The sequence below is a fragment of the Phalangium opilio genome, unplaced genomic scaffold (genome assembly GCF_054372755.1).
Source record: "Phalangium opilio isolate 3A_F unplaced genomic scaffold, DU_Popi_V2 ptg000098l_1, whole genome shotgun sequence".
NCBI classification, from domain to species: Eukaryota; Metazoa; Arthropoda; class Arachnida; order Opiliones; family Phalangiidae; genus Phalangium; species Phalangium opilio.
Window position 1 is genome coordinate 2,412,017 of NW_028324201.1, and position 23,845 is coordinate 2,435,861.

The 23,845-nt window shown below is 39.4% G+C and overlaps 46 non-coding genes across 46 annotated transcripts; all 46 read right to left on the minus strand.

The window, feature by feature from the left end:
- Positions 1-244: 244 nt before the first annotated feature.
- On the minus strand, positions 245-317 carry TRNAR-UCG (transfer RNA arginine (anticodon UCG)). The gene has a single exon. It is a non-coding gene; the product is annotated as a tRNA-Arg (tRNA).
- A 413-nt stretch (positions 318-730) lies between these two features.
- TRNAR-UCG (transfer RNA arginine (anticodon UCG)) lies at positions 731-803 on the minus strand. Its single transcript has one exon. It is a non-coding gene; the product is annotated as a tRNA-Arg (tRNA).
- Positions 804-1,380: 577 nt separating this feature from the next.
- On the minus strand, positions 1,381-1,453 carry TRNAR-UCG (transfer RNA arginine (anticodon UCG)). Its single transcript has one exon. It is a non-coding gene; the product is annotated as a tRNA-Arg (tRNA).
- A 249-nt stretch (positions 1,454-1,702) lies between these two features.
- TRNAR-UCG (transfer RNA arginine (anticodon UCG)) lies at positions 1,703-1,775 on the minus strand. The gene has a single exon. It is a non-coding gene; the product is annotated as a tRNA-Arg (tRNA).
- A 251-nt stretch (positions 1,776-2,026) lies between these two features.
- On the minus strand, positions 2,027-2,099 carry TRNAR-UCG (transfer RNA arginine (anticodon UCG)). Its single transcript has one exon. It is a non-coding gene; the product is annotated as a tRNA-Arg (tRNA).
- A 577-nt stretch (positions 2,100-2,676) lies between these two features.
- Positions 2,677-2,749, minus strand: TRNAR-UCG (transfer RNA arginine (anticodon UCG)). Its single transcript has one exon. It is a non-coding gene; the product is annotated as a tRNA-Arg (tRNA).
- A 569-nt stretch (positions 2,750-3,318) lies between these two features.
- On the minus strand, positions 3,319-3,392 carry TRNAR-ACG (transfer RNA arginine (anticodon ACG)). Its single transcript has one exon. It is a non-coding gene; the product is annotated as a tRNA-Arg (tRNA).
- A 91-nt stretch (positions 3,393-3,483) lies between these two features.
- On the minus strand, positions 3,484-3,556 carry TRNAR-UCG (transfer RNA arginine (anticodon UCG)). Its single transcript has one exon. It is a non-coding gene; the product is annotated as a tRNA-Arg (tRNA).
- A 251-nt stretch (positions 3,557-3,807) lies between these two features.
- On the minus strand, positions 3,808-3,880 carry TRNAR-UCG (transfer RNA arginine (anticodon UCG)). Its single transcript has one exon. It is a non-coding gene; the product is annotated as a tRNA-Arg (tRNA).
- A 413-nt stretch (positions 3,881-4,293) lies between these two features.
- Positions 4,294-4,366, minus strand: TRNAR-UCG (transfer RNA arginine (anticodon UCG)). Its single transcript has one exon. It is a non-coding gene; the product is annotated as a tRNA-Arg (tRNA).
- A 413-nt stretch (positions 4,367-4,779) lies between these two features.
- Positions 4,780-4,852, minus strand: TRNAR-UCG (transfer RNA arginine (anticodon UCG)). The gene has a single exon. It is a non-coding gene; the product is annotated as a tRNA-Arg (tRNA).
- Positions 4,853-6,394: 1,542 nt separating this feature from the next.
- On the minus strand, positions 6,395-6,467 carry TRNAR-UCG (transfer RNA arginine (anticodon UCG)). Its single transcript has one exon. It is a non-coding gene; the product is annotated as a tRNA-Arg (tRNA).
- Positions 6,468-6,718: 251 nt separating this feature from the next.
- Positions 6,719-6,791, minus strand: TRNAR-UCG (transfer RNA arginine (anticodon UCG)). The gene has a single exon. It is a non-coding gene; the product is annotated as a tRNA-Arg (tRNA).
- A 1,219-nt stretch (positions 6,792-8,010) lies between these two features.
- On the minus strand, positions 8,011-8,084 carry TRNAR-ACG (transfer RNA arginine (anticodon ACG)). The gene has a single exon. It is a non-coding gene; the product is annotated as a tRNA-Arg (tRNA).
- A 91-nt stretch (positions 8,085-8,175) lies between these two features.
- TRNAR-UCG (transfer RNA arginine (anticodon UCG)) lies at positions 8,176-8,248 on the minus strand. Its single transcript has one exon. It is a non-coding gene; the product is annotated as a tRNA-Arg (tRNA).
- A 251-nt stretch (positions 8,249-8,499) lies between these two features.
- On the minus strand, positions 8,500-8,572 carry TRNAR-UCG (transfer RNA arginine (anticodon UCG)). The gene has a single exon. It is a non-coding gene; the product is annotated as a tRNA-Arg (tRNA).
- A 413-nt stretch (positions 8,573-8,985) lies between these two features.
- TRNAR-UCG (transfer RNA arginine (anticodon UCG)) lies at positions 8,986-9,058 on the minus strand. Its single transcript has one exon. It is a non-coding gene; the product is annotated as a tRNA-Arg (tRNA).
- Positions 9,059-9,792: 734 nt separating this feature from the next.
- TRNAR-ACG (transfer RNA arginine (anticodon ACG)) lies at positions 9,793-9,866 on the minus strand. Its single transcript has one exon. It is a non-coding gene; the product is annotated as a tRNA-Arg (tRNA).
- Positions 9,867-9,957: 91 nt separating this feature from the next.
- On the minus strand, positions 9,958-10,030 carry TRNAR-UCG (transfer RNA arginine (anticodon UCG)). The gene has a single exon. It is a non-coding gene; the product is annotated as a tRNA-Arg (tRNA).
- A 251-nt stretch (positions 10,031-10,281) lies between these two features.
- Positions 10,282-10,354, minus strand: TRNAR-UCG (transfer RNA arginine (anticodon UCG)). Its single transcript has one exon. It is a non-coding gene; the product is annotated as a tRNA-Arg (tRNA).
- A 413-nt stretch (positions 10,355-10,767) lies between these two features.
- TRNAR-UCG (transfer RNA arginine (anticodon UCG)) lies at positions 10,768-10,840 on the minus strand. Its single transcript has one exon. It is a non-coding gene; the product is annotated as a tRNA-Arg (tRNA).
- Positions 10,841-11,575: 735 nt separating this feature from the next.
- TRNAR-ACG (transfer RNA arginine (anticodon ACG)) lies at positions 11,576-11,649 on the minus strand. Its single transcript has one exon. It is a non-coding gene; the product is annotated as a tRNA-Arg (tRNA).
- A 91-nt stretch (positions 11,650-11,740) lies between these two features.
- Positions 11,741-11,813, minus strand: TRNAR-UCG (transfer RNA arginine (anticodon UCG)). The gene has a single exon. It is a non-coding gene; the product is annotated as a tRNA-Arg (tRNA).
- Positions 11,814-12,384: 571 nt separating this feature from the next.
- Positions 12,385-12,457, minus strand: TRNAR-UCG (transfer RNA arginine (anticodon UCG)). Its single transcript has one exon. It is a non-coding gene; the product is annotated as a tRNA-Arg (tRNA).
- Positions 12,458-12,870: 413 nt separating this feature from the next.
- Positions 12,871-12,943, minus strand: TRNAR-UCG (transfer RNA arginine (anticodon UCG)). The gene has a single exon. It is a non-coding gene; the product is annotated as a tRNA-Arg (tRNA).
- Positions 12,944-13,678: 735 nt separating this feature from the next.
- On the minus strand, positions 13,679-13,751 carry TRNAR-UCG (transfer RNA arginine (anticodon UCG)). The gene has a single exon. It is a non-coding gene; the product is annotated as a tRNA-Arg (tRNA).
- Positions 13,752-14,164: 413 nt separating this feature from the next.
- Positions 14,165-14,237, minus strand: TRNAR-UCG (transfer RNA arginine (anticodon UCG)). The gene has a single exon. It is a non-coding gene; the product is annotated as a tRNA-Arg (tRNA).
- Positions 14,238-14,649: 412 nt separating this feature from the next.
- TRNAR-UCG (transfer RNA arginine (anticodon UCG)) lies at positions 14,650-14,722 on the minus strand. Its single transcript has one exon. It is a non-coding gene; the product is annotated as a tRNA-Arg (tRNA).
- A 571-nt stretch (positions 14,723-15,293) lies between these two features.
- TRNAR-UCG (transfer RNA arginine (anticodon UCG)) lies at positions 15,294-15,366 on the minus strand. Its single transcript has one exon. It is a non-coding gene; the product is annotated as a tRNA-Arg (tRNA).
- Positions 15,367-15,779: 413 nt separating this feature from the next.
- Positions 15,780-15,852, minus strand: TRNAR-UCG (transfer RNA arginine (anticodon UCG)). The gene has a single exon. It is a non-coding gene; the product is annotated as a tRNA-Arg (tRNA).
- Positions 15,853-16,587: 735 nt separating this feature from the next.
- On the minus strand, positions 16,588-16,660 carry TRNAR-UCG (transfer RNA arginine (anticodon UCG)). The gene has a single exon. It is a non-coding gene; the product is annotated as a tRNA-Arg (tRNA).
- Positions 16,661-17,073: 413 nt separating this feature from the next.
- On the minus strand, positions 17,074-17,146 carry TRNAR-UCG (transfer RNA arginine (anticodon UCG)). Its single transcript has one exon. It is a non-coding gene; the product is annotated as a tRNA-Arg (tRNA).
- Positions 17,147-17,558: 412 nt separating this feature from the next.
- On the minus strand, positions 17,559-17,631 carry TRNAR-UCG (transfer RNA arginine (anticodon UCG)). The gene has a single exon. It is a non-coding gene; the product is annotated as a tRNA-Arg (tRNA).
- Positions 17,632-18,200: 569 nt separating this feature from the next.
- On the minus strand, positions 18,201-18,274 carry TRNAR-ACG (transfer RNA arginine (anticodon ACG)). The gene has a single exon. It is a non-coding gene; the product is annotated as a tRNA-Arg (tRNA).
- Positions 18,275-19,016: 742 nt separating this feature from the next.
- On the minus strand, positions 19,017-19,089 carry TRNAR-UCG (transfer RNA arginine (anticodon UCG)). Its single transcript has one exon. It is a non-coding gene; the product is annotated as a tRNA-Arg (tRNA).
- An 85-nt stretch (positions 19,090-19,174) lies between these two features.
- On the minus strand, positions 19,175-19,247 carry TRNAR-ACG (transfer RNA arginine (anticodon ACG)). Its single transcript has one exon. It is a non-coding gene; the product is annotated as a tRNA-Arg (tRNA).
- A 735-nt stretch (positions 19,248-19,982) lies between these two features.
- TRNAR-GCG (transfer RNA arginine (anticodon GCG)) lies at positions 19,983-20,055 on the minus strand. The gene has a single exon. It is a non-coding gene; the product is annotated as a tRNA-Arg (tRNA).
- Positions 20,056-20,632: 577 nt separating this feature from the next.
- TRNAR-UCG (transfer RNA arginine (anticodon UCG)) lies at positions 20,633-20,705 on the minus strand. The gene has a single exon. It is a non-coding gene; the product is annotated as a tRNA-Arg (tRNA).
- Positions 20,706-20,953: 248 nt separating this feature from the next.
- On the minus strand, positions 20,954-21,026 carry TRNAR-ACG (transfer RNA arginine (anticodon ACG)). The gene has a single exon. It is a non-coding gene; the product is annotated as a tRNA-Arg (tRNA).
- Positions 21,027-21,117: 91 nt separating this feature from the next.
- Positions 21,118-21,190, minus strand: TRNAR-UCG (transfer RNA arginine (anticodon UCG)). The gene has a single exon. It is a non-coding gene; the product is annotated as a tRNA-Arg (tRNA).
- Positions 21,191-21,439: 249 nt separating this feature from the next.
- TRNAR-ACG (transfer RNA arginine (anticodon ACG)) lies at positions 21,440-21,513 on the minus strand. Its single transcript has one exon. It is a non-coding gene; the product is annotated as a tRNA-Arg (tRNA).
- Positions 21,514-21,604: 91 nt separating this feature from the next.
- On the minus strand, positions 21,605-21,677 carry TRNAR-UCG (transfer RNA arginine (anticodon UCG)). The gene has a single exon. It is a non-coding gene; the product is annotated as a tRNA-Arg (tRNA).
- An 85-nt stretch (positions 21,678-21,762) lies between these two features.
- Positions 21,763-21,835, minus strand: TRNAR-ACG (transfer RNA arginine (anticodon ACG)). The gene has a single exon. It is a non-coding gene; the product is annotated as a tRNA-Arg (tRNA).
- A 734-nt stretch (positions 21,836-22,569) lies between these two features.
- On the minus strand, positions 22,570-22,643 carry TRNAR-ACG (transfer RNA arginine (anticodon ACG)). Its single transcript has one exon. It is a non-coding gene; the product is annotated as a tRNA-Arg (tRNA).
- A 91-nt stretch (positions 22,644-22,734) lies between these two features.
- On the minus strand, positions 22,735-22,807 carry TRNAR-GCG (transfer RNA arginine (anticodon GCG)). The gene has a single exon. It is a non-coding gene; the product is annotated as a tRNA-Arg (tRNA).
- A 577-nt stretch (positions 22,808-23,384) lies between these two features.
- TRNAR-UCG (transfer RNA arginine (anticodon UCG)) lies at positions 23,385-23,457 on the minus strand. The gene has a single exon. It is a non-coding gene; the product is annotated as a tRNA-Arg (tRNA).
- Between the last annotated feature and the right edge of the window lie 388 nt (positions 23,458-23,845).

Sequence of the window (23,845 nt, forward strand, 5' to 3'; positions counted from 1 at the left end):
ATCTAAATGCTATTGAAGCATTGCAATATTATAAATTTCCCTTCCGCTATATTCTAATAATCATCTTTAAATGTTAATACCGAGCTTGCCAGGACTCGAACCTAGAATCTTCTGCTCCGTAGGCAGACGCGTTATGCACATCGCCACAAGCCTGATGGAGGTTAATCTAGATGCTATTGAAGCATTGCAATATTATAAACCTCCCTTCCGTTATATTCTAATAACCATCTTTAAATGTTAATACCGAGCTTGCCAGGACTCGAACCTGGAATCTTCTGCTTCGAAGGCAGACGCGTTATCCATTACGCCACAAGCCCTTGCTTCGTTCTATCAAAAACTTTTCCAAACATTGTATTTATGCATTTTTATGACGCATAAAAGATCTTTAATTAAAATAAACACCGAGCTTGCCAGGACTCGAACCTAGAACCTTTTGCTCCGTCGGCAGACGCGTTATCCATTGCTCCACAAGCCCGTTGGAGGTTTATTTAAATGCTATTGAAGCATTGCAATATTATAAATTTTCCTTCCGTTATATTCTAATAGTCATCTTTAAATGTTAATACCGAGCTTGCCAGGACTCTGAACTGGAATCTTCTGCTCCGTAGGCAGACGCGTTATCCATTGCGCCACAAGCCCCTTTGAGGTTAATCTAAATGCTATTGAAGCAATGCAATATTATAAATTTCCCTTCCGTTATATTCTAATAATCATCTTTAAATGTTAATACCGAGCTTGCCAGGACTCGAACCTGGAATCTTCTGCTTCGAAGGCAGACGCGTTATCCATTACGCCACAAGCCCTTGCTTCGTTCTATCAAAAACTTTTCCAAACATTGTATTTATGCATTTTTATGACGCATAAAAGATCTTTAATTAAAATAAACACCGAGCTTGCCAGGACTCGAACCTAGAACCTTTTGCTCCGTCGGCAGACGCGTTATCCATTGCTCCACAAGCCCGTTGGAGGTTTATTTAAATGCTATTGAAGCATTGCAATATTATAAATTTTCCTTCCGTTATATTCTAATAGTCATCTTTAAATGTTAATACCGAGCTTGCCAGGACTCTGAACTGGAATCTTCTGCTCCGTAGGCAGACGCGTTATCCATTGCGCCACAAGCCCGTTGGAGGTTAATCCAAATGCTATTGAAGCATTGCAATATTATAAATTTCCCTTCCGTTACATTCCAATAATCATCTTTAAATGTTAATACCGAGCTTCCCAGAACTCGAACCTTAAATCTTCTGCTCCGTAGGCAGACGCGTTATCCATTGCGCCACAAGCCCGTTGGAGGTTAATCTAAATGCTATTGAAGCATTGCAATATTATAAATTTCCCTTCCGTTATATTCTAATAATCATCTTTAAATGTTAATACCGAGCTTGCCAGGACTCAAACCTGGAATCTTCTGCTTCGAAGGCAGACGCGTTATCCATTACGCCACAAGCCCTTGTTTCGTTCTATCAAAAACCTTTCCAAACATTGTATTTATGCATTTTTATGACGCATAAAAGATCTTTAATTAAAATAAACACCGAACTTGCCATGACTCGAACCTAGAATCTTTTGCTCCGTAGGCAGACGCGTTATCCATTGCGCCACAAGCCCGTTAAAGGTTAATCTAAATGCTATTGAAGCATTGCAATATTATAAATTTCCCTTCTGTTATATTCAAATAATAATCTTTAAATGTTAATACCGAGCTTGCCAGGACTCGAACCTGGAATCTTCTGCTTCGAAGGCAGACGCGTTATCTTTTACGCCACAAGCCCTTGTTTCGTTCTATCAAAAACTTTTCCAAACATTGCATTTATGCATTTTTATGACGCATAAAAGATCTTTAATTATAATAAACACCGAGCTTGCCAGGACTCGAACCTAGAATCTTTTGCTCCGTAGGCAGACGCGTTATTCATTGCGCCACAAGCCCGTTGGAAGTTAATCTAAATGCTATTGAAGCATTGCAATATTATAAATTTCCCTTCCGTTATTTTTTTTAATAGTCATCCTTAAATGTTAATACCGAGCTTGCCAAGACTCGAACCTGGAATCTTCTGCTTCGAAGGCAGACGCGTTAACCATTACGCTACAAGCCCTTGCTTCGTTTTATCAAAAACTTTTCCAAACATTGTATTTATGCATTTTTATGACGCATAAAAGATCTTTAATTTAAGTAAACACCGAGCTTGCCAGGACTCGATCCTAGAATCTTTTGCTCCGTAGGCAGCTGCGTTATCCGTTGCGCCACAAGCCCGTTGAAGGTTTATCTAAATGCTATTGAAGCATTGCAATATTATAAATTTCCCTTGCGTTATATTCTAATAATCATCTTTAAATGTTAATACCGAGCTTGCCAGGACTCAAACCTGGAATCTTCTGCTCCGTTGGCAGACGCGTTATCCATTGCGCCACAAGCCCGTTGGAGGTCAATCTAAATGCTATTGAAGCATTGCAATATTATAAATTTCCCTTCCGCTATATTCTAATAATCATCTTTAAATGTTAATACCGAGCTTGCCAGGACTCGAACCTAGAATCTTCTGCTCCGTAGGCAGACGCGTTATGCACATCGCCACAAGCCTGATGGAGGTTAATCTAGATGCTATTGAAGCATTGCAATATTATAAACCTCCCTTCCGTTATATTCTAATAACCATCTTTAAATGTTAATACCGAGCTTGCCAGGACTCGAACCTGGAACCTTCTGCTTCGAAGGCAGACGCGTTATCCATTACGCCAAAAGCCCATGCTTCGTTCTATCAAAAACTTTTCCAAACATTGTATTTATGTATTTTTATTACGCATAAAGATCTTTAATTAAAATAAACACCGAGCTTGCCAGAACTCGAACCTAGAATCTTTTGCTCCGTAGGCAGACGCGTTATCCATTGCGCCATAAGGCCGTTGGAGGTTTAGCTAAATGCTATTGAAGCATTGCAATATTATAAATTTTCCTTCCGTTATATTCTAAAAATCATCTTTAATGTTAATACCGAGCTAGCCGGGACTCGAACCAGGAATCTTATGCTTTGAAGGCAGACGCTTTATCCATTACGCCACAAGCCCTTGCTTCGTTCTATCAAAAACCTTTCCAAACATTGTATTTATGCATTTTTATGAGGCATAAAAGATCTTTAATTAAAATAAACACCGAGCTTGCCATGACTCGAACCTAGAATCTTTTGCTCCGTAGGCAGACGCGTTATCCATTGCGCCACAAACCCGTTGGAGGTTAATCCAAATGCTATTGAAGCATTGGAATATTATAAATTTCCCTTCCGTTGCATTCCAATAATCATCTTTAAATGTTAATACCGAGCTTTGCCAGGACTCGAACCTGGAACCTTCTGCTCCGTAGGCAGACGCGTTATCCATTGCGCCACAAGCCCGTTGGAGGTTGATCCAAATGCTATTGAAGCATTGCAATATTATAAATTTCCCTTCTGTTATATTCAAATAATCATCTTTAAATGTTAATACCGAGCTTGCCAGGACTCGAACCTGGAATCTTCTGCTTCGAAGGCAGACGCGTTATCCATTACGCCACAAGCCCTTGTTTCGTTCTATCAAAAACTTTTCCAAACATTGTATTTATGCATTTTTATGACGCATAAAAGATCTTTAATTATAATAAACACCGAGCTTGCCAGGACTCGAAACTAGAATCTTTTGCTCCGTAGGCAGACGCGTTATTCATTGCGCCACAAGCCCGTTGGAGGTTAATCTAAATGCTATTGAAGCATTGCAATATTATAAATTTCCCTTCCCTTATTTTTTTTAATAGTCATCTTTAAATGTTAATACCGAGCTTGCCAAGACTCGAACCTGGAATCTTCTGCTTCGAAGGCAGACGCGTTAACCATTACGCTACAAGCCCTTGCTTCGTTTTATCAAAAACTTTTCCAAACATTGTATTTATGCATTTTTATGACGCATAAAAGATCTTTAATTTAAGTAAACACCGAGCTTGCCAGGACTCGATCCTAGAATCTTTTGCTCCGTAGGCAGCTGCGTTATCCATTGCGCCACAAGCCCGTCGGAGGTTTATCTAAATGCTATTGAAGCATTGCAATATTATAAATTTCCCTTGCGTTATATTCTAATAATCATCTTTAAATGTTAATACCGAGCTTGCCAGGACTCGAACCTTAAATCTTCTCCTTCGTAGGCAGACGCGTTATCCATTGCGCCACAAGCCCGTTGGAGGTTAATCTAAATGCTATTGAAGCATTGCAATATTATAAATTTCCCTTCCGTTCTATTCTAATAATGATCTTTAAATGTTATTACCGAGCTTGCCAGGACTCGAACCTGGAATCTTCTGCTTCGAAGGCAGACGCGTTATCCATTACGCCACAAGCCCTTGCTTCGTTTCATCAAAAAACTTTCCAAACATTGTATTTATGCATTTTTATGACGCAAAAAAGATATTAAATTAAAATAAACACCGAGCTTGCCAGGACTCAAACCTGGAATCTTCTGCTCCGTTGGCAGACGCGTTATCCATTGCGCCACAAGCCCGTTGGAGGTCAATCTAAATGCTATTGAAGCATTGCAATATTATAAATTTCCCTTCCGCTATATTCTAATAATCATCTTTAAATGTTAATACCGAGCTTGCCAGGACTCGAACCTAGAATCTTCTGCTCCGTAGGCAGACGCGTTATGCACATCGCCACAAGCCTGATGGAGGTAAATCTAGATGCTATTGAAGCATTGCAATATTATAAACCTCCCTTCCGTTATATTCTAATAACCATCTTTAAATGTTAATACCGAGCTTGCCAGGACTCGAACCTGGAATCTTCTGCTTCGAAGGCAGACGCGTTATCCATTACGCCAAAAGCCCATGCTTCGTTCTATCAAAAACGTTTCCAAACATTGTATCTATGTATTTTTATGACGCATAAAGATCTTTAATTAAAATAAACACCGAGCTTGCCAGAACTCGAACCTAGAATCTTTAGCTCCGTAGGCAGACGCGTTATCCATTGCGCCACAAGGCCGTTGGAGGTGTAGCTAAATGCTATTGAAGCATTGCAATATTATAAATTTTCCTTCCGTTATATTCTAAAAATCATCTTTAATGTTAATACCGAGCTAGCCGGGACTCGAACCAGGAATCTTATGCTTTGAAGGCAGACGCTTTATCCATTACGCCACAAGCCCTTGCTTCGTTCTATCAAAAACCTTTCCAAACATTGTATTTATGCATTTTTATGAGGCATAAAAGATCTTTAATTAAAATAAACACCGAGCTTGCCATGACTCGAACCTAGAATCTTTTGCTCCGTAGGCAGACGCGTTATCCATTGCGCCACAAACCCGTTGGAGGTTAATCCAAATGCTATTGAAGCATTGCAATATTATAAATTTCCCTTCCGTTATTTTTTTTAATAGTCATCTTTAAATGTTAATACCGAGCTTGCCAGGACTCGAACCTGGAATCTTCTGCTTCGAAGGTGACGCGTTATCCATTACGCCACAAGCCCTTGCTTCGTTCTATCAAAAACTTTTCCAAACATTGTATTTATGCATTTTTATGACGCATAAAAGATCTTTAATTAAAATAAACACCGAGCTTGCCAGGACTCGAACCTAGAACCTTTTGCTCCGTCGGCAGACGCGTTATCCATTGCTCCACAAGCCCGTTGGAGGTTTATTTAAATGCTATTGAAGCATTGCAATATTATAAATTTTCCTTCCGTTATATTCTAATAGTCATCTTTAAATGTTAATACCGAGCTTGCCAGGACTCTGAACTGGAATCTTCTGCTCCGTAGGCAGACGCGTTATCCATTGCGCCACAAGCCCGTTGGAGGTTAATCCAAATGCTATTGAAGCATTGCAATATTATAAATTTCCCTTCCGTTACATTCCAATAATCATCTTTAAATGTTAATACCGAGCTTCCCAGAACTCGAACCTTAAATCTTCTGCTCCGTAGGCAGACGCGTTATCCATTGCGCCACAAGCCCGTTGGAGGTTAATCTAAATGCTATTGAAGCATTGCAATATTATAAATTTCCCTTCCGTTATATTCTAATAATCATCTTTAAATGTTAATACCGAGCTTGCCAGGACTCAAACCTGGAATCTTCTGCTTCGAAGGCAGACGCGTTATCCATTACGAAACAAGCCCTTGTTTCGTTCTATCAAAAACCTTTCCAAACATTGTATTTATGCATTTTTATGACGCATAAAAGATCTTTAATTAAAATAAACACCGAACTTGCCATGACTCGAACCTAGAATCTTTTGCTCCGTAGGCAGACGCGTTATCCATTGCGCCACAAGCCCGTTAAAGGTTAATCTAAATGCTATTGAAGCATTGCAATATTATAAATTTCCCTTCTGTTATATTCAAATAATAATCTTTAAATGTTAATACCGAGCTTGCCAGGACTCGAACCTGGAATCTTCTGCTTCGAAGGCAGACGCGTTATCTTTTACGCCACAAGCCCTTGTTTCGTTCTATCAAAAACTTTTCCAAACATTGCATTTATGCATTTTTATGACGCATAAAAGATCTTTAATTATAATAAACACCGAGCTTGCCAGGACTCGAACCTAGAATCTTTTGCTCCGTAGGCAGACGCGTTATTCATTGCGCCACAAGCCCGTTGGAAGTTAATCTAAATGCTATTGAAGCATTGCAATATTATAAATTTCCCTTCCGTTATTTTTTTTAATAGTCATCCTTAAATGTTAATACCGAGCTTGCCAAGACTCGAACCTGGAATCTTCTGCTTCGAAGGCAGACGCGTTAACCATTACGCTACAAGCCCTTGCTTCGTTTTATCAAAAACTTTTCCAAACATTGTATTTATGCATTTTTATGACGCATAAAAGATCTTTAATTTAAGTAAACACCGAGCTTGCCAGGACTCGATCCTAGAATCTTTTGCTCCGTAGGCAGCTGCGTTATCCGTTGCGCCACAAGCCCGTTGGAGGTTTATCTAAATGCTATTGAAGCATTGCAATATTATAAATTTCCCTTGCGTTATATTCTAATAATCATCTTTAAATGTTAATACCGAGCTTGCCAGGACTCAAACCTGGAATCTTCTGCTCCGTTGGCAGACGCGTTATCCATTGCGCCACAAGCCCGTTGGAGGTCAATCTAAATGCTATTGAAGCATTGCAATATTATAAATTTCCCTTCCGCTATATTCTAATAATCATCTTTAAATGTTAATACCGAGCTTGCCAGGACTCGAACCTAGAATCTTCTGCTCCGTAGGCAGACGCGTTATGCACATCGCCACAAGCCTGATGGAGGTTAATCTAGATGCTATTGAAGCATTGCAATATTATAAACCTCCCTTCCGTTATATTCTAATAACCATCTTTAAATGTTAATACCGAGCTTGCTAGGACTCGAACCTGGAATCTTCTGCTTCGAAGGCAGACGCGTTATCCATTACGCCAAAAGCCCATGCTTCGTTCTATCAAAAACTTTTCCAAACATTGTATTTATGTATTTTTATGACGCATAAAGATCTTTAATTAAAATAAACACCGAGCTTGCCAGAACTCGAACCTAGAATCTTTTGCTCCGTAGGCAGACGCGTTATCCATTGCGCCATAAGGCCGTTGGAGGTTTAGCTAAATGCTATTGAAGCATTGCAATATTATAAATTTTCCTTCCGTTATATTCTAAAAATCATCTTTAATGTTAATACCGAGCTAGCCGGGACTCGAACCAGAAATCTTATGCTTTGAAGGCAGACGCTTTATCCATTACGCCACAAGCCCTTGCTTCGTTCTATCAAAAACCTTTCCAAACATTGTATTTATGCATTTTTATGAGGCATAAAAGATCTTTAATTAAAATAAACACCGAGCTTGCCATGACTCGAACCTAGAATCTTTTGCTCCGTAGGCAGACGCGTTATCCATTGCGCCACAAACCCGTTGGAGGTTAATCCAAATGCTATTGAAGCATTGGAATATTATAAACTTCCCTTCCGTTGCATTCCAATAATCATCTTTAAATGTTAATACCGAGCTTTGCCAGGACTCGAACCTGGAACCTTCTGCTCCGTAGGCAGACGCGTTATCCATTGCGCCACAAGCCCGTTGGAGGTTGATCCAAATGCTATTGAAGCATTGCAATATTATAAATTTCCCTTCTGTTATATTCAAATAATCATCTTTAAATGTTAATACCGAGCTTGCCAGGACTCGAACCTGGAATCTTCTGCTTCGAAGGCAGACGCGTTATCCATTACGCCACAAGCCCTTGTTTCGTTCTATCAAAAACTTTTCCAAACATTGTATTTATGCATTTTTATGACGCATAAAAGATCTTTAATTATAATAAACACCGAGCTTGCCAGGACTCGAAACTAGAATCTTTTGCTCCGTAGGCAGACGCGTTATTCATTGCGCCACAAGCCCGTTGGAGGTTAATCTAAATGCTATTGAAGCATTGCAATATTATAAATTTCCCTTCCGTTATTTTTTTTAATAGTCATCTTTAAATGTTAATACCGAGCTTGCCAAGACTCGAACCTGGAATCTTCTGCTTCGAAGGCAGACGCGTTAACCATTACGCTACAAGCCCTTGCTTCGTTTTATCAAAAACTTTTCCAAACATTGTATTTATGCATTTTTATGACGCATAAAAGATCTTTAATTTAAGTAAACACCGAGCTTGCCAGGACTCGATCCTAGAATCTTTTGCTCCGTAGGCAGCTGCGTTATCCATTGCGCCACAAGCCCGTTGGAGGTTTATCTAAATGCTATTGAAGCATTGCAATATTATAAATTTCCCTTGCGTTATATTCTAATAATCATCTTTAAATGTTAATACCGAGCTTGCCAGGACTCGAACCTTAAATCTTCTCCTTCGTAGGCAGACGCGTTATCCATTGCGCCACAAGCCCGTTGGAGGTTAATCTAAATGCTATTGAAGCATTGCAATATTATAAATTTCCCTTCTGTTCTATTCTAATAATGATCTTTAAATGTTATTACCGAGCTTGCCAGGACTCGAACCTGGAATCTTCTGCTTCGAAGGCAGACGCGTTATCCATTACGCCACAAGCCCTTGCTTCGTTTCATCAAAAAACTTTCCAAACATTGTATTTATGCATTTTTATGACGCAAAAAAGATATTAAATTAAAATAAACACCGAGCTTGCCAGGACTCAAACCTGGAATCTTCTGCTCCGTTGGCAGACGCGTTATCCATTGCGCCACAAGCCCGTTGGAGGTCAATCTAAATGCTATTGAAGCATTGCAATATTATAAATTTCCCTTCCGCTATATTCTAATAATCATCTTTAAATGTTAATACCGAGCTTGCCAGGACTCGAACCTAGAATCTTCTGCTCCGTAGGCAGACGCGTTATGCACATCGCCACAAGCCTGATGGAGGTTAATCTAGATGCTATTGAAGCATTGCAATATTATAAACCTCCCTTCCGTTATATTCTAATAACCATCTTTAATGTTAATACCGAGCTAGCCGGGACTCGAACCAGAAATCTTATGCTTTGAAGGCAGACGCTTTATCCATTACGCCACAAGCCCTTGCTTCGTTCTATCAAAAACCTTTCCAAACATTGTATTTATGCATTTTTATGAGGCATAAAAGATCTTTAATTAAAATAAACACCGAGCTTGCCATGACTCGAACCTAGAATCTTTTGCTCCGTAGGCAGACGCGTTATCCATTGCGCCACAAACCCGTTGGAGGTTAATCCAAATGCTATTGAAGCATTGGAATATTATAAATTTCCCTTCCGTTGCATTCCAATAATCATCTTTAAATGTTAATACCGAGCTTTGCCAGGACTCGAACCTGGAACCTTCTGCTCCGTAGGCAGACGCGTTATCCATTGCGCCACAAGCCCGTTGGAGGTTGATCCAAATGCTATTGAAGCATTGCAATATTATAAATTTCCCTTCTGTTATATTCAAATAATCATCTTTAAATGTTAATACCGAGCTTGCCAGGACTCGAACCTGGAATCTTCTGCTTCGAAGGCAGACGCGTTATCCATTACGCCACAAGCCCTTGTTTCGTTCTATCAAAAACTTTTCCAAACATTGTATTTATGCATTTTTATGACGCATAAAAGATCTTTAATTATAATAAACACCGAGCTTGCCAGGACTCGAAACTAGAATCTTTTGCTCCGTAGGCAGACGCGTTATTCATTGCGCCACAAGCCCGTTGGAGGTTAATCTAAATGCTATTGAAGCATTGCAATATTATAAATTTCCCTTCCGTTATTTTTTTTAATAGTCATCTTTAAATGTTAATACCGAGCTTGCCAAGACTCGAACCTGGAATCTTCTGCTTCGAAGGCAGACGCGTTAACCATTACGCTACAAGCCCTTGCTTCGTTTTATCAAAAACTTTTCCAAACATTGTATTTATGCATTTTTATGACGCATAAAAGATCTTTAATTTAAGTAAACACCGAGCTTGCCAGGACTCGATCCTAGAATCTTTTGCTCCGTAGGCAGCTGCGTTATCCATTGCGCCACAAGCCCGTTGGAGGTTTATCTAAATGCTATTGAAGCATTGCAATATTATAAATTTCCCTTGCGTTATATTCTAATAATCATCTTTAAATGTTAATACCGAGCTTGCCAGGACTCGAACCTTAAATCTTCTCCTTCGTAGGCAGACGCGTTATCCATTGCGCCACAAGCCCGTTGGAGGTTAATCTAAATGCTATTGAAGCATTGCAATATTATAAATTTCCCTTCTGTTCTATTCTAATAATGATCTTTAAATGTTATTACCGAGCTTGCCAGGACTCGAACCTGGAATCTTCTGCTTCGAAGGCAGACGCGTTATCCATTACGCCACAAGCCCTTGCTTCGTTTCATCAAAAAACTTTCCAAACATTGTATTTATGCATTTTTATGACGCAAAAAAGATATTAAATTAAAATAAACACCGAGCTTGCCAGGACTCAAACCTGGAATCTTTTGCTCCGTAGGCAGACGCGTTATCCATTGCGCCACAAGCCCGTTAAAGGTTAATCTAAATGCTATTGAAGCATTGCAATATTATAAATTTCCCTTCCGATATATTCTAAAAATCATCTTTAAATGTTAATACCGAGCTTGCTAGGACTCGAACCTTAAATCTTCTGCTCCGTAGGCAGACGCGTTATCCATTGCGCCACAAGCCCGTTTGAGGTTAATCTAAATGCTATTGAAGCATTGCAATATTATAAATTTCCCTTCCGTTATATTCTAAAAATCATCTTTAAATGTTAATACCGAGCTTGCTAGGACTCAAACCTGGAATCTTCTGCTTCGAAGGCAGAAGCGTTATCCATTACGCCACAAGCCCCTGCTTCGTTCTATCAAAAACTTTTCCAAACATTGTATTTATGCATTTTTATGACGCATAAAAGATCTTTCATTAAAATAAACACCGAGCTTGCCATGACTCGAACCTAGAATCTTTTGCTCCGTAGGCAGACGCGTTATCCATTGCGCCACAAACCCGTTGGAGGTTAATCCAAATGCTATTGAAGCATTGCAATATTATAAATTTCCCTTCCGTTGCATTCCAATAATCATCTTTAAATGTTAATACCGAGCTTTGCCAGGACTCGAACCTGGAACCTTCTGCTCCGTAGGCAGACGCGTTATCCATTGCGCCACAAGCCCGTTGGAGGTTGATCCAAATGCTATTGAAGCATTGCAATATTATAAATTTCCCTTCTGTTATATTCAAATAATCATCTTTAAATGTTAATACCGAGCTTGCCAGGACTCGAACCTGGAATCTTCTGCTTCGAAGGCAGACGCGTTATCCATTACGCCACAAGCCCCTGCTTCGTTCTATCAAAAACTTTTCCAAACATTGTATTTATGCATTTTTATGACGCATAAAAGATCTTTAATTAAAATAAACACCGAGCTTGCCAGGACTCGAACCTAGAATCTTTCGCTCCGTAGGCAGACGCGTTATCCATTGCGCCACAAGCCCGTTGGAAATTTATTTAAATGCTATTGAAGCATTGCAATATTATAAATTTTCCTTCCGTTATATTCTAAAAATCATCTTTAAATGTTAATACCAAGCTTGCCGGGACTCGAACCTGGAATCTTTTGCTTCGAAGGCAGACGCGTTATCCATTACGCCACAAGCCCATGCTTCGTTCTATCAAAAACTTTTCCAAACATTGTATTTATGCATTTTTATGACGCATAAAAGATCTTTAATTAAAATAAACAACGAGCTTGCCATGACTCGAACCTAGAATCTTTTGCTCCGCAGGCAGACGCGTTATCCATTGCGCCACAAGCCCATTGGAGGTTAATCTAAATGCTATTGAAGCATTGCAATATTATAAATTTTCCTTCCGTTATATTCTAAAAATCATCTTTAAATGTTAATACCGAGCTTGCCGGGACTCGAACCTGGAATCTTCTGCTTCGAAGGCAGACGCGTTATCCATTACGCTACAAGCCCTTGCTTCGTTTTATCAAAAACTTTTCCAAACATTGTATTTATGCATTTTTATGACGCATAAAAGATCTTTAATTTAAGTAAACACCGAGCTTGCCAGGACTCGATCCTAGAATCTTTTGCTCCGGAGGCAGCTGCGTTATCCGTTGCGCCACAAGCCCGTTGGAGGTTTATCTAAATGCTATTGAAGAATTGCAATATTATAAATTTCCCTTGCGTTATATTCTAATAATCATCTTTAAATGTTAATACCGAGCTTGCCAGGACTCGAACCTTAAATCTTCTCCTTCGTAGGCAGACGCGTTATCCATTGCGCCACAAGCCCGTTGGAGGTTAATCTAAATGCTATTGAAGCATTGCAATATTATAAATTTCCCTTCTGTTATATTCTAATAATGATCTTTAAATGTTAATACCGAGCTTGCCAGGACTCGAACCTGGAATCTTCTGCTTCGAAGGCAGACGCGTTATCCATTACGCCACAAGCCCTTGCTTCGAAACATCAAAAAACTTTCCAAACATTGTATTTATGCATTTTTATGACGCAAAAAAGATATTAAATTAAAATAAACACCGAGCTTGCCAGGACTCAAACCTGGAATCTTCTGCTCCGTTGGCAGACGCGTTATCCATTGCGCCACAAGCCCGTTGGAGGTCAATCTAAATGCTATTGAAGCATTGCAATATTATAAATTTCCCTTCCGCTATATTCTAATAATCATCTTTAAATGTTAATACCGAGCTTGCCAGGACTCGAACCTAGAATCTTCTGCTCCGTAGGCAGACGCGTTATGCACATCGCCACAAGCCTGATGGAGGTTAATCTAGATGCTATTGAAGCATTGCAATATTATAAACCTCCCTTCCGTTATATTCTAATAACCATCTTTAAATGTTAATACCAAGCTTGCCGGGACTCGAACCTGGAATCTTTTGCTTCGAAGGCAGACGCGTTATCCATTACGCCACAAGCCCATGCTTCGTTCTATCAAAAACTTTTCCAAACATTGTATTTATGCATTTTTATGACGCATAAAAGATCTTTAATTAAAATAAACAACGAGCTTGCCATGACTCGAACCTAGAATCTTTTGCTCCGCAGGCAGACGCGTTATCCATTGCGCCACAAGCCCATTGGAGGGTAATCTAAATGCTATTGAAGCATTGCAATATTATAAATTTTCCTTCCGTTATATTCTAAAAATCATCTTTAAATGTTAATATCGAGCTTGCCGAGACTCGAACCTGGAATCTTCTGCTTCGAAGGCAGACGCGTTATCCATTACGCTACAAGCCCTTGCTTCGTTTTATCAAAAACTTTTCCAAACATTGTATTTATGCATTTTTATGACGCATAAAAGATCTTTAATTTAAGTAAACACCGAGCTTGCCAGGACTCGATCCTAGAATCTTTTGCTCCGTAGGCAGCTGCGTTATCCGTTGCGCCACAAGCCCGTTGGAGGTTTATCTAAATGCTATTGAAGAATTGCAATATTATAAATTTCCCTTGCGTTATATTCTAATAATCATCTTTAAATGTTAATACCGAGCTTGCCAGGACTCGAACCTTAAATCTTCTCCTTCGTAGGCAGACGCGTTATCCATTTCGCCACAAGCCCGTTGGAGGTTAATCTAAATGCTATTGAAGCATTGCAATATTATAAATTTCCCTTCTGTTATATTCTAATAATGATCTTTAAATGTTAATACCGAGCTTGCCAGGACTCGAACCTGGAATCTTCTGCTTCGAAGGCAGACGCGTTATCCATTACGCCACAAGCCCTTGCTTCGAAACATCAAAAAACTTTCCAAACATTGTATTTATGCATTTTTATGACGCAAAAAGATATTAAATTAAAATAAACACCGAGCTTGCCAGGACTCAAACCTGGAATCTTCTGCTCCGTTGGCAGACGCGTTATCCATTGCGCCACAAGCCCGTTGGAGGTCAATCTAAATGCTATTGAAGCATTGCAATATTATAAATTTCCCTTCCGCTATATTCTAATAATCATCTTTAAATGTTAATACCGAGCTTGCCAGGACTCGAACCTAGAATCTTCTGCTCCGTAGGCAGACGCGTTATGCACATCGCCACAAGCCTGATGGAGGTTAATCTAGATGCTATTGAAGCATTGCAATATTATAAACCTCCCTTCCGTTATATTCTAATAACCATCTTTAAATGTTAATACCGAGCTTGCCAGGACTCGAACCTGGAATCTTCTGCTTCGAAGGCAGACGCGTTATCCATTACGCCACAAGCCCCTGCTTCGTTCTATCAAAAACTTTTCCAAACATTGTATTTATGCATTTTTATGACGCATAAAAGATCTTTAATTAAAATAAACACCGAGCTTGCCAGGACTCGAACCTAGAATCTTTCGCTCCGTAGGCAGACGCGTTATCCATTGCGCCACAAGCCCGTTGGAAATTTATTTAAATGCTATTGAAGCATTGCAATATTATAAATTTTCCTTCCGTTATATTCTAAAAATCATCTTTAAATGTTAATACCAAGCTTGCCGGGACTCGAACCTGGAATCTTTTGCTTCGAAGGCAGACGCGTTATCCATTACGCCACAAGCCCATGCTTCGTTCTATCAAAAACTTTTCCAAACATTGTATTTATGCATTTTTATGACGCATAAAAGATCTTTAATTAAAATAAACAACGAGCTTGCCATGACTCGAACCTAGAATCTTTTGCTCCGCAGGCAGACGCGTTATCCATTGCGCCACAAGCCCATTGGAGGTTAATCTAAATGCTATTGAAGCATTGCAATATTATAAATTTTCCTTCCGTTATATTCTAAAAATCATCTTTAAATGTTAATACCGAGCTTGCCGGGACTCGAACCTGGAATCTTCTGCTTCGAAGGCAGACGCGTTATCCATTACGCTACAAGCCCTTGCTTCGTTTTATCAAAAACTTTTCCAAACATTGTATTTATGCATTTTTATGACGCATAAAAGATCTTTAATTTAAGTAAACACCGAGCTTGCCAGGACTCGATCCTAGAATCTTTTGCTCCGGAGGCAGCTGCGTTATCCGTTGCGCCACAAGCCCGTTGGAGGTTTATCTAAATGCTATTGAAGAATTGCAATATTATAAATTTCCCTTGCGTTATATTCTAATAATCATCTTTAAATGTTAATACCGAGCTTGCCAGGACTCGAACCTTAAATCTTCTCCTTCGTAGGCAGACGCGTTATCCATTGCGCCACAAGCCCGTTGGAGGTTAATCTAAATGCTATTGAAGCATTGCAATATTATAAATTTCCCTTCTGTTATATTCTAATAATGATCTTTAAATGTTAATACCGAGCTTGCCAGGACTCGAACCTGGAATCTTCTGCTTCGAAGGCAGACGCGTTATCCATTACGCCACAAGCCCTTGCTTCGAAACATCAAAAAACTTTCCAAACATTGTATTTATGCATTTTTATGACGCAAAAAAGATATTAAATTAAAATAAACACCGAGCTTGCCAGGACTCAAACCTGGAATCTTCTGCTCCGTTGGCAGACGCGTTATCCATTGCGCCACAAGCCCGTTGGAGGTCAATCTAAATGCTATTGAAGCATTGCAATATTATAAATTTCCCTTCCGCTATATTCTAATAATCATCTTTAAATGTTAATACCGAGCTTGCCAGGACTCGAACCTAGAATCTTCTGCTCCGTAGGCAGACGCGTTATGCACATCGCCACAAGCCTGATGGAGGTTAATCTAGATGCTATTGAAGCATTGCAATATTATAAACCTCCCTTCCGTTATATTCTAATAACCATCTTTAAATGTTAATACCAAGCTTGCCGGGACTCGAACCTGGAATCTTTTGCTTCGAAGGCAGACGCGTTATCCATTACGCCACAAGCCCATGCTTCGTTCTATCAAAAACTTTTCCAAACATTGTATTTATGCATTTTTATGACGCATAAAAGATCTTTAATTAAAATAAACAACGAGCTTGCCATGACTCGAACCTAGAATCTTTTGCTCCGCAGGCAGACGCGTTATCCATTGCGCCACAAGCCCATTGGAGGGTAATCTAAATGCTATTGAAGCATTGCAATATTATAAATTTTCCTTCCGTTATATTCTAAAAATCATCTTTAAATGTTAATATCGAGCTTGCCGAGACTCGAACCTGGAATCTTCTGCTTCGAAGGCAGACGCGTTATCCATTACGCTACAAGCCCTTGCTTCGTTTTATCAAAAACTTTTCCAAACATTGTATTTATGCATTTTTATGACGCATAAAAGATCTTTAATTTAAGTAAACACCGAGCTTGCCAGGACTCGATCCTAGAATCTTTTGCTCCGTAGGCAGCTGCGTTATCCGTTGCGCCACAAGCCCGTTGGAGGTTTATCTAAATGCTATTGAAGAATTGCAATATTATAAATTTCCCTTGCGTTATATTCTAATAATCATCTTTAAATGTTAATACCGAGCTTGCCAGGACTCGAACCTTAAATCTTCTCCTTCGTAGGCAGACGCGTTATCCATTTCGCCACAAGCCCGTTGGAGGTTAATCTAAATGCTATTGAAGCATTGCAATATTATAAATTTCCCTTCTGTTATATTCTAATAATGATCTTTAAATGTTAATACCGAGCTTGCCAGGACTCGAACCTGGAATCTTCTGCTTCGAAGGCAGACGCGTTATCCATTACGCCACAAGCCCTTGCTTCGAAACATCAAAAAACTTTCCAAACATTGTATTTATGCATTTTTATGACGCAAAAAGATATTAAATTAAAATAAACACCGAGCTTGCCAGGACTCAAACCTGGAATCTTCTGCTCCGTTGGCAGACGCGTTATCCATTGCGCCACAAGCCCGTTGGAGGTCAATCTAAATGCTATTGAAGCATTGCAATATTATAAATTTCCCTTCCGCTATATTCTAATAATCATCTTTAAATGTTAATACCGAGCTTGCCAGGACTCGAACCTAGAATCTTCTGCTCCGTAGGCAGACGCGTTATGCACATCGCCACAAGCCTGATGGAGGTTAATCTAGATGCTATTGAAGCATTGCAATATTATAAACCTCCCTTCCGTTATATTCTAATAACCATCTTTAAATGTTAATACCGAGCTTGCCAGGACTCGAACCTGGAATCTTCTGCTTCGAAGGCAGACGCGTTATCCATTACGCCAAAAGCCCATGCTTCGTTCTATCAAAAACTTTTCCAAACATTGTATTTATGTATTTTTATGACGCATAAAGATCTTTAATTAAAATAAACACCGAGCTTGCCAGAACTCGAACCTAGAATCTTTAGCTCCGTAGGCAGACGCGTTATCCATTGCGCCACAAGGCCGTTGGAGGTTTAGCTAAATGCTATTGAAGCATTGCAATATTATAAATTTTCCTTCCGTTATATTCTAAAAATCATCTTTAATGTTAATACCGAGCTAGCCGGGACTCGAACCAGGAATCTTATGCTTTGAAGGCAGACGCTTTATCCATTACGCCACAAGCCCTTGCTTCGTTCTATCAAAAACCTTTCCAAACATTGTATTTATGCATTTTTATGAGGCATAAAAGATCTTTAATTAAAATAAACACCGAGCTTGCCATGACTCGAACCTAGAATCTTTTGCTCCGTAGGCAGACGCGTTATCCATTGCGCCACAAACCCGTTGGAGGTTAATCCAAATGCTATTGAAGCATTGCAATATTATAAATTTCCCTTCCGTTGCATTCCAATAATCATCTTTAAATGTTAATACCGAGCTTTGCCAGGACTCGAACCTGGAACCTTCTGCTCCGTAGGCAGACGCGTTATCCATTGCGCCACAAGCCCGTTGGGGGTTAATCCAAATGCTATTGAAGCATTGCAATATTATAAATTTCCCTTCCGTTACATTCCAATAATCATCTTTAAATGTTAATACCGAGCTTGCCAGGACTCGAACCTTAAATCTTCTGCTCCGTAGGCAGACGCGTTATCCATTGCGCCACAAGCCCGTCTGAGGCTAATCTAAATGCTATTGAAGCATTGCAATATTATAAATTTCCCTTCCGTTATATTCTAAAAATCATCTTTAAATATTAATACCGAGCTTGCTAGGACTCGAACCTGAAATCTTCTTCATCGAAGGCAGAAGCGTTATCCATTACGCCACAAGCCCCTGCTTCGTTCTATCAAAAACTTTTCCAAACATTGTATTTATGCATTTTTATGACGCATAAAAGATCTTTAATTAAAATAAACACCGAGCTTGCCATGACTCGAACCTAGAATCTTTTGCTCCGTAGGCAGACGCGTTATCCATTGCGCCACAAACCCGTTGGAGGTTAATCCAAATGCTATTGAAGCATTGCAATATTATAAATTTCCCTTCCGTTGCATTCCAATAATCATCTTTAAATGTTAATACAGAGCTTTGCCAGGACTCGAACCTGGAAGCTTCTGCTCCGTAGGCAGACGCGTTATCCATTGCGCCACAAGCCCGTTGGAGGTTGATCCAAATGCTATTGAAGCATTGCAATATTATAAATTTCCCTTCTGTTATATTCAAATAATCATCTTTAAATGTTAATACCGAGCTTGCCAGGACTCGAACCTGGAATCGTCTGCTTCGAAGGCAGACGCGTTATCCATTACGCCACAAGCCCCTGCTTCGTTCTATCAAAAACTTTTCCAAACATTGTATTTATGCATTTTTATGACGCATAAAAGATCTTTAATTAAAATAAACACCGAGCTTGCCAGGACTCGAACCTAGAATCTTTTGCTCCGTAGGCAGACGCGTTATCCATTGCGCCACAAGCCCGTTGGAGGTTTATTTAAATGCTATTGAAGCATTGCAATATTATAAATTTTCCTTCCGTTATATTCTAAAAATCATCTTTAAATGTTAATACCAAGCTTGCCGGGACTCGAACCTGGAATCTTTTGCTTCGAAGGCAGACGCGTTATCCATTACGCCACAAGCCCATGCTTCGTTCTATCAAAAACTTTTCCAAACATTGTATTTATGCATTTTTATGACGCATAAAAGATCTTTAATTAAAATTAACACCGAGCTTGCCATGACTCGAACCTAGAATCTTTTGCTCCGCAGGCAGACGCGTTATCCATTGCGCCACAAGCCCATTGGAGGTTAATCTAAATGCTATTGAAGCATTGCAATATTATAAATTTTCCTTCCGTTACATTCTAAAAATCATCTTTAAATGTTAATACCGAGCTTGCCGGGACTCGAACCTGGAATCTTCTGCTTCGAAGGCAGACGCGTTATCCATCAAGCCAAAAGCCCTTGCTTCGTTCTATCAAAAACATTTCCAAACATTGTATTTATGCATTTTTATGACGCATAAAAGATCATTAATTTAAATAAACACCGAGCTTGCCAAGACTTTAACCTGGAATCTTCTGCTCCGTAGGCAGACGCGTTATCCATTGCGCCACAAGCCCCTTTGAGGTTAATCTAAATGCTATTGAAGCAATGCAATATTATAAATTTCCCTTCCGTTATATTCTAATAATCATCTTTAAATGTTAATACCGAGCTTGCCAGGACTCGAACCTGGAATCTTCTGCTTCGCAGGCAGACGCGTTATCCATTACGCCACAAGCCCTTGCTTCGTTCTATCAAAAACTTTTCCAAACATTGTATTTATGCATTTTTATGACGCATAAAAGATCTTTAATTAAAATAAACACCGAGCTTGCCAGGACTCGAACCTAGAACCTTTTGCTCCGTCGGCAGACGCGTTATCCATTGCTCCACAAGCCCGTTGGAGGTTTATTTAAATGCTATTGAAGCATTGCAATATTATAAATTTTCCTTCCGTTATATTCTAATAGTCATCTTTAAATGTTAATACCGAGCTTGCCAGGACTCTGAACTGGAATCTTCTGCTCCGTAGGCAGACGCGTTATCCATTGCGCCACAAGCCCGTTGGAGGTTAATCCAAATGCTATTGAAGCATTGCAATATTATAAATTTCCCTTCCGTTACATTCCAATAATCATCTTTAAATGTTAATACCGAGCTTCCCAGAACTCGAACCTTAAATCTTCTGCTCCGTAGGCAGACGCGTTATCCATTGCGCCACAAGCCCGTTGGAGGTTAATCTAAATGCTATTGAAGCATTGCAATATTATAAATTTCCCTTCCGTTATATACTAATAATCATCTTTAAATGATAATACCGAGCTTGCCAGGACTCAAACCTGGAATCTTCTGCTTCGAAGGCAGACGCGTTATCCATTACGCCACAAGCCCTTGCTTTGTTCTATCAAAAACTTTTCCAAACATTGTATTTATGCATTTTTATGACGCATAAAAGATCTTTAATTAAAATAAACACCGAGCTTGCCATGACTCGAACCTAGAATCTTTTGCTCCGTAGGCAGACGCGTTATCCATTGCGCCACAAGCCCGTTAAAGGTTAATCTAAATGCTATTGAAGCATTGCAATATTATAAATTTCCCTTCTGTTATATTCAAATAATCATCTTTAATGTTAATACCGAGCTTGCTAGGACTCGAACCTTAAATCTTCTGCTCCGTAGGCAGACGCGCTATCCATTGCGCCACAAGCCCGTTTGAGGTTAATCTAAATGCTATTGAAGCATTGCAATATTATAAATTTCCCTTCCGTTATATTCTAAAAATCATCTTTAAATGTTAATACCGAGCTTGCTAGGACTCGAACCTGGAATCTTCTGCTTCGAAGGCAGAAGCGTTATCCATTACGCCACAAGCCCTTGCTTCGTTCTATCAAAAACTTTTCCAAACATTGTATTTATGCATTTTTATGACGCATAAAAGATCTTTAATTAAAATAAACACCGAGCTTGCCATGACTCGAACCTAGAATCTTTTGCTCCGTAGGCAGACGCGTTATCCATTGCGCCACAAACCCGTTGGAGGTTAATCCAAATGCTATTGGAGCATTGCAATATTATAAATTTCCCTTCCGTTGCATTCCAATAATCATCTTTAAATGTTAATACCGAGCTTTGCCAGGACTCGAACCTGGAACCTTCTGCTCCGTAGGCAGACGCGTTATCCATTGCGCCACAAGCCCGTTGGAGGTTGATCCAAATGCTATTGAAGCATTGCAATATTATAAATTTCCCTTCTGTTATATTCAAATAATCATCTTTAAATGTTAATACCGAGCTTGCCAGGACTCGAACCTGGAATCTTCTGCTTCGAAGGCAGACGCGTTATCCATTACGCCACAAGCCCCTGCTTCGTTCTATCAAAAACTTTTCCAAACATTGTATTTATGCATTTTTATGACGCATAAAAGATCTTTAATTAAAATAAACACCGAGCTTGCCAGGACTCGAACCTAGAATCTTTTGCTCCGTAGGCAGACGCGTTATCCATTGCGCCACAAGCCCGTTAAAGGTTAATCTAAATGCTATTGAAGCATTGCAATATTATAAATTTCCCTTCTGTTATATTCAAATAATCATCTTTAATGTTAATACCGAGCTAGCCGGGACTCGAACCAGGAATCTTATGCTTTGAAGGCAGACGCTTTATCCATTACGCCACAAGCCCTTGCTTCGTTCTATCAAAAACCTTTCCAAACATTGTATTTATGCATTTTTATGAGGCATAAAAGATCTTTAATTAAAATAAACACCGACCTTGCCATGACTCGAACCTAGAATCTTTTGCTCCGTAGGCAGACGCGTTATCCATTGCGCCACAAACCCGTTGGAGGTTAATCCAAATGCTATTGAAGCATTGCAATATTATAAATTTCCCTTCCGTTATATACTAATAATCATCTTTAAATGATAATACCGAGCTTGCCAGGACTCAAACCTGGAATCTTCTGCTTCGAAGGCAGACGCGTTATCCATCAAGCCACAAGCCCTTGCTTCGTTCTATCAAAAACATTTCCAAACATTGTATTTATGCATTTTTATGACGCATAAAAGATCATTAATTTAAATAAACACCGAGCTTGCCAAGACTTTAACCTGGAATCTTCTGCTCCGTCGGCAGACGCGTTATCCATTGCTCCACAAGCCCGTTGGAGGTTTATTTAAATGCTATTGAAGCATTGCAATATTATAAATTTTCCTTCCGTTATATTCTAATAGTCATCTTTAAATGTTAATACCGAGCTTTGCCAGGACTCGAACCTGGAACCTTCTGCTCCGTAGGCAGACGCGTTATCCATTGCGCCACAAGCCCCTTTGAGGTTAATCTAAATGCTATTGAAGCAATGCAATATTATAAATTTCCCTTCCGTTATATTCTAATAATCATCTTTAAATGTTAATACCGAGCTTGCCAGGACTCGAACCTGGAATCTTCTGCTTCGCAGGCAGACGCGTTATCCATTACGCCACAAGCCCTTGCTTCGTTCTATCAAAAACTTTTCCAAACATTGTATTTATGCATTTTTATGACGCATAAAAGATCTTTAATTAAAATAAACACCGAGCTTGCCAGGACTCGAACCTAGAACCTTTTGCTCCGTCGGCAGACGCGTTATCCATTGCTCCACAAGCCCGTTGGAGGTTTATTTAAATGCTATTGAAGCATTGCAATATTATAAATTTTCCTTCCGTTATATTCTAATAGTCATCTTTAAATGTTAATACCGAGCTTGCCAGGACTCTGAACTGGAATCTTCTGCTCCGTAGGCAGACGCGTTATCCATTGCGCCACAAGCCCGTTGGAGGTTAATCCAAATGCTATTGAAGCATTGCAATATTATAAATTTCCCTTCCGTTACATTCCAATAATCATCTTTAAATGTTAATACCGAGCTTCCCAGAACTCGAACCTTAAATCTTCTGCTCCGTAGGCAGACGCGTTATCCATTGCGCCACAAGCCCGTTGGAGGTTAATCTAAATGCTATTGAAGCATTGCAATATTATAAATTTCCCTTCCGTTATATACTAATAATCATCTTTAAATGATAATACCGAGCTTGCCAGGACTCAAACCTGGAATCTTCTGCTTCGAAGGCAGACGCGTTATCCATTACGCCACAAGCCCTTGCTTTGTTCTATCAAAAACTTTTCCAAACATTGTATTTATGCATTTTTATGACGCATAAAAGATCTTTAATTAAAATAAACACCGAGCTTGCCATGACTCGAACCTAGAATCTTTTGCTCCGTAGGCAGACGCGTTATCCATTGCGCCACAAGCCCGTTAAAGGTTAATCTAAATGCTATTGAAGCATTGCAATATTATAAATTTCCCTTCTGTTATATTCAAATAATCATCTTTAATGTTAATACCGAGCTTGCTAGGACTCGAACCTTAAATCTTCTGCTCCGTAGGCAGACGCGTTATCCATTGCGCCACAAGCCCGTTTGAGGTTAATCTAAATGCTATTGAAGCATTGCAATATTATAAATTTCCCTTCCGTTATATTCTA